General features: G+C 40.8%; 1 protein-coding gene across 1 annotated transcript in view; it reads right to left on the reverse strand.

Moving 5' to 3' along the window:
* The window catches only part of LOC115275980 (contactin-associated protein-like 3), a 149649-nt gene extending 144152 nt beyond the window's left edge, over positions 1 to 5497 (reverse strand). Inside the window, exon 1 of the mRNA XM_029919691.1 lies at positions 5420 to 5497. The gene's annotated coding sequence lies outside the window, so the exon portion shown is untranslated. The remainder of the gene's footprint in view (positions 1 to 5419) is intronic.
* Positions 5498 to 6000: the final 503 nt, after the last annotated feature.

The following is a 6000-nucleotide window of genomic DNA, read 5'->3' on the forward strand; positions in this document are numbered from 1 at the left end:
CTATTATGCCTGGCCTGCCCACTGCACTCAGTACCCACAGTGCATCTGCAAAGTTATTTTATAAAGGAGAGAAGAGAGGAGGGAGGGGGGAGAGGAGAGTTGGAAGGAAGAAGGAGAAAGGGAAGGGAAGAGAAGGAAGGGAAAGGAAGGGAAAGGGAAAGGGAAGGGAAGGAAATTGCGGTTTAAAAAGAGAATGTGTGTGGGGCACCTGGGTGGCTCAGTTAGTTAAGTGTCTGACTTTGGATCAGGTCATGATCTCATGGTTCCTGAGTTCGAGCCCTGCATTGGGCTCTTGTTCTGACAGCTCAGAACCTGGAGGCTGTTTTGAATTTTGTATCTCTCTTTCTCTCTGCCCCTCCCCTGCTTGTTCTCTGTCTCTCTCTCTCCCTCTCTCTCTGTGCTCTCTCTCTCTGCCCCTCCTCTGCTCACACTGTTTTTCTCTTAAAAAATAAATAAGCATTAAAAAAATTAAAAAGAGAATGTGTATTAGCCCTAGTAGGTCTAAAAACTCTTAAGCACAGAGAAACGGAACTCAGAATCTGATGTCCAGAGGCAAAACTTTCCCAGTTCATTCACGTGCCCTTATAGAAATCTGGTGTGCAGGACCCTTCACTGCAATCTGAATTGCTCAGTCTATCATCTGGGGAGACTGGCCAGTTCCCCTCGGCCTCCTGGCCTGAAAACAAAAGATAGGAATATCCAGGAACTGCAAGTTAATGAAAAAATAGGACAGAAAAGTTTACTATTATGAGATTTGCATCAAACCTTTTTGATGTAATATTTTGATGCATGTCAGAAGTTGACACATTTTTACTTAATTTATTCTTTCAGTCTTTAAAAACATTTCTTTGTTAAAAACCAAGGACTTCTGCATCGTGTCCTGGTTAGAATACAGCAGAGTTCACCTAATCAGAGGCCCCATGTTATAAGAAAGCATATCTAAGCATTTTTCCTAATGTATCATTTTTCTTCATTTATCTCGATAAAACCTACAGTATAAACTTGTACTTGTCACTGAACTTCACTGCTGAGAAATAAAGATTGTAGAGCTGAGAACAGTTTCTGAAATGCTCAGCCATGAAGTTTATCAGCATCATTAGACAAAACCTTTTCAACCTCCGTCCACAGGTAACACAGTCTGCGTCTTATGCGCTCAATGTCTCAATATGGGAAAGACACAAAATACAAAGAGAAAAGAAAACACCTCGTCAGTTTGTCCCTGTTTACTTTCTGTGTGCAATAGCTAATGTAGTTTTCTGAAATGCCGTTTCTGATAAAGTTGTTTTTTTTATTTTTTTTAATGTTTATTTGTTTTTGAGAGAGAAACAGACTGCAAACTGGGGAGGGGCACACAGAGAGGAAGACACAGAATCCCAAAACAGGCTCCAGGCTCTGAGCTGTCTGCACAGAGCCTGACACGGGGCTCCAACTCACAAATTGGGAGAGATCATGTCCTGAGCCGAACGAAGTTGGACACAACCGACTGAGCTACCAAGGTTCCCCTCAATTTATTTATTTATTTATTTATTTTTTTTTAATGCTTATTTATTTTGAGAGAGAGAGAAAGCAAACAAGTAGGGAGGGACAGAGAGAGAGGAAAGAAGAGAGAGATTCCCAAGCAGGTCCCGCACTGTCAGCATGTAGGCTGACACAGAGCTCGATCTCACAAAGTATGAGACCATGACCTGAGCTGAAATCAAGATTTGGGTGCTTAACTGACTGAGCCACCCAGGTGCCCCAATAAAGTTAGGGTTAAAGCAGTCTCACGGCATTGCCACCAATGTGGCAACTCGCTAAATGAAAATCCATGATTTTCAGCATCTGGGTGAAGAGTAGAGCAGCCCGTCTATCTCAGAGTGAGTGTGCATGCGGCATTCGAGGGAGGGCGACATGGGTGTATGTTTCTTCCTAGCCATTTTCAGATAGCTCCTGGCAAGACCATGCATCTCCCCATCATGCCTGCACGGACAGATCACATGACTGAAAAGAACATGGCACCCAGAGATGGAAAGTAGCCTCTTCGGTGCTACTGAGCCAGCCTGATGAAGGGTCACCTGGAGTAACAATGATTGGAAAGACACAGAAGACTATTTCACAAGCAAAATGCAGAATACAAGTCCAGCACGGCTTACTAGACCATAGTGGGGGGGGAGGGGAGTTGTTTTTGTTAATTAACTTTTAAAGTCTGGATAAACCTGGAGCACAAAGACTGTGTAGGAGATTTTTGAGAAGACAGATATGAAGTCAAGCATGTTCGTATTGACACTATACAGCCAGAGTTCTGCAATCTTGATTTTGCATAAAAAATATCAGATAACTTGTAATTTTAAGAAATATTCAATTTAATATTGATGGAAACAAAATCCACCAATATGAACCATCAAGCCCAATTTTTGGATCATACTTTATGTTTTTATCTAATGGCATCAATTTTCTGGATCAGGGACATAAATAAATTTATGTGTCTATGATTTACTTCTTGAAATCTATCAGTTTTGAAAAATTACACATGTAGGCATTTGGAGATGCTAACTTTTCAGCAATTTACGTTTCTTTGTATAAAATAGTAGTGTGCATTGCATCAGTGTGGGCATTTTGTGCAATGGATTATTGGGAACCCAACTCTGGACATCAAAATGGGAACTTTAGAGGAACCCGAATAGAGATTTCAAAAATAAATTCCAGGAGCACTTAGTCTTTTGCTGAGAGATGACACTAACTCAGTATTATCTCCACAGTGACAGTCACTTCCATTAGGGAACTCACTGAAAAACACTGAAAAACATGTGGTTACATAGGATTCAGGACTCATGGCTTTCTGAACCCCTTGAACCTTCCTCTCCTCTTTGGTTTGCAGATATAGATATAGATATAGATAGATAGATAGATAGATAGATAGATAGATAGATAGATAGATAGATAGATATCTAATATTATATACTGACTATTCCTACCACCCTACACAGTGATCAGCTGTATATAAAAGTCCTTGCAGAAGCCATGATATTTCAGATATTTCTAATTTGTCATAAAAAGTCTTAAAAGCTCAATGACTTCTACACAAAATATGAAACTAGGAAGGTCAGAAGGACCACCTTCTTTCAAACCTCCAAGTACCGTAACAGAGACCCAGGAAACTTTAATCATATAATCAGGTAGCCTAACAAGATCTTCATCAGCAGATCCTGCACCGAATTTTCAAAAAAGCTAAAACTACTTTATATGAAGATTCATCATCATTATAATCATCCACATTTTATACAATTCACATTTTGCATCATAATACCCTACACTGACGTGAACTAAGACATTCTCCAGCATTTACAGAGGGAAGGAAATGCCGGTAAGGAGGCAGGGATACTGGCTTCTAACAGAAAATATGCATAGATAATCCTTCAGGAAGGAATATTGATAAACTGTGCGTCTCAGTCTCGTTTTAGGAATGGGTATGAAATCAGACGGCGAAATGAAGGAATATTTAGTGAAATGTGCTTTGTATACAGTCAGAGTACCAACAACCTCATCAGTTGATTGCCACTCCCTCTACAAAATTCATTTAAATTTGCGAAGAGAGTGGTCTGAATATAATAAATAAGCTTTATGCTTACCATTTTATAAAGGCTGCTTATCATATGCTAAGTTATTAATCTTTTAATTAAATGTAATGGAAATAAATTCATCTTAAACATCAGGATTTTCCCTTCTAATGTTTGTAAACTTCCCAGTGCCACCATACTGACAGCACAAGAGGCCTGAATCACAAAGATACTCTGTCCATGCAAATCAGAAACACAATATACAGGCCCCTTGGGATTCTTTAAACTAATTAAATATGTGCTGATTTAGTTTTTACAGTCTTTGGGCAACCACTGGAAAGTTTAGATGTAAAGCTGGCAATTAGAGTAACCACCAGACCAAAAACAGTAAATTTGATCATTTATTTTTTTAATGTTTATTTCTTTATTTTGGGAGAGAGAGAGAGAGGACACATGCAAGCACAAGCAGGGGAGGGGCAGAGAGGGAGAGAGAGAATCTCAAGCAGGCACCATGCCACCAGCACAGGGCCCAACCCAGGGCTCAAACTCACAACCAGTGAGATCACAACCTGAGCCCAAATCAAGAGTTGGACACCTAACCAGCTGAGCCACCCAGGCGCCCCTGATCATTTCACTATTGATTGAAATCTGGCTTCAGAAGAGAAGATATTTTTACTGGAATACCAAAAGTTATCATGAATGATGCTTCGTAAATATCTGGAGGAGTAAATTCTGGCCAGAAATGCTTCTTCATAGTAAACGGCTGGGAAGGTGGTCATCAGGTCATCATGGGGCACGTTCTTCCACCCTAAACTCACCAAAATTCCTCATCCGTGTCTTACTCAGCCCTCCCTGTCTATTTGGTCACTTACTAGGCTCCCTCACTTGATTTTTAAGGACACGACAAAATTCAAGCTATACTTAAACTATGATATTAGAAATACCAAAGGAAGGGAGAAAAATACTCGGTTCCTTAGTAATATCTTCAGAATTTACGTTTACAAGGGACACGGTTAATTTAAATTTTTTACTTTCTGAATTCATCTCTCACCAAAAAATTAACCTTTCCCTTTATTTTTAGGTAATTTCTACACCCAATGTGAGGCTCAAACTCACGACCCCAGGATCAAGAGTCACACACACTGAGCTATCCTGGTGCCCCCTTATCCAGCCCTTTAAAAGGTAGTAAAATATTTGACTTTTAAGTGTGCATATTAACTTACTTAATCCACTGAACTATTATTTGTGCAAAAGATAATTTAGTGAGTGACACTCAAGGAGCAAGAATGAATGAATGCATTTCCAAAAGGGAAGCCATTAGTTCCCTTCCCACGGATAGGAAGGAAGTCTGTTTTCAGCAGGAGCTGTTGCCCGGGCACCTGCCAGACCACGTCCTGGGATGGAGTCATTTCTCCATCATGGTCCCATGGCACCGTCACATCTCACGGGTGCCAGGCAGTGGCTTGTGAAGTGTTCTCCAGGGCCCGTGACATTGGCTCATTCATTTGTTGTTTTAGTTACTCATGATAAGCATACTGGACTAGTCACCCAGCCACAGAGTGTTCTAAAGCTAAAAAGGGATGATAAAATAGAAAACAGTCTAGAGCTTCCAATAATTCCCTTCTGATGTGAATCTCATGTGTGGTCATTTGCTGGCAATCAACAGGGAAGGGAGATGTCAAAACAAACCAAAAAAAAAGAGCAATACTAAAGAAGAAAGAAGCTAGCAAAATGATGACATGTTGAACCTGCTTCCTCATTTTCACTGACCTGCAATATGATTACTTTTTTGAACGGTAAGAATGAATATTAACTAAGAATGATAATTATCCTCTCGGAGAAAGAATCATGATGGATTAGCAACAAGACGGCATCAGACTCACCATCTCTGCGATTGAGACTTGCAAACCCAGGGCCGTGGCTGCTGGACAGCTCCGAGGAGCTGCTGAAGGCCGCTCGGGGCAAGGCGGACGCCAGCGGGGCGCCACAGCTATCTGTGCGGAAAACACCGAGGTCGAGTTAACCCGCTGCTCAAGGCCGTTCTGTCTCCTCCCCCTCCCTCTCTTCTGCCCTCCCGCCCCTCCTCCTTTCCTTCCTTCTTTCTTTTCTTTTTAGTTAACAGGCTAAGAAAATGCTAGAACCGGTAGCCAAACATCAGTCTTAATCAGAAGTGTGTTAGCAAATGTATAACCACAGGCTCTGAAACCAAATAAAAATCCTGATTGGGAGCATTTGCCATTTTCCATGGTGTAAATATTCCCATCGTAGCCACTCCAGAGCTGTCAACGTGACATCATCAACCATGGAATTGGAAAGATAGTCACACATGTCACGTCACTATATAGGCTTTCCACCATGTAGATACAAGATATGGAAAAAACATCAATAGCATAGATAATAAATAGGGGGGCACCATGAAATTAAGTAATTAAGTGGTGTGTTGGGAAATTTTTACCTTTAACAT

Source organism: Suricata suricatta, chromosome 13 (genome assembly GCF_006229205.1).
Source record: "Suricata suricatta isolate VVHF042 chromosome 13, meerkat_22Aug2017_6uvM2_HiC, whole genome shotgun sequence".
NCBI classification, from domain to species: Eukaryota; Metazoa; Chordata; class Mammalia; order Carnivora; family Herpestidae; genus Suricata; species Suricata suricatta.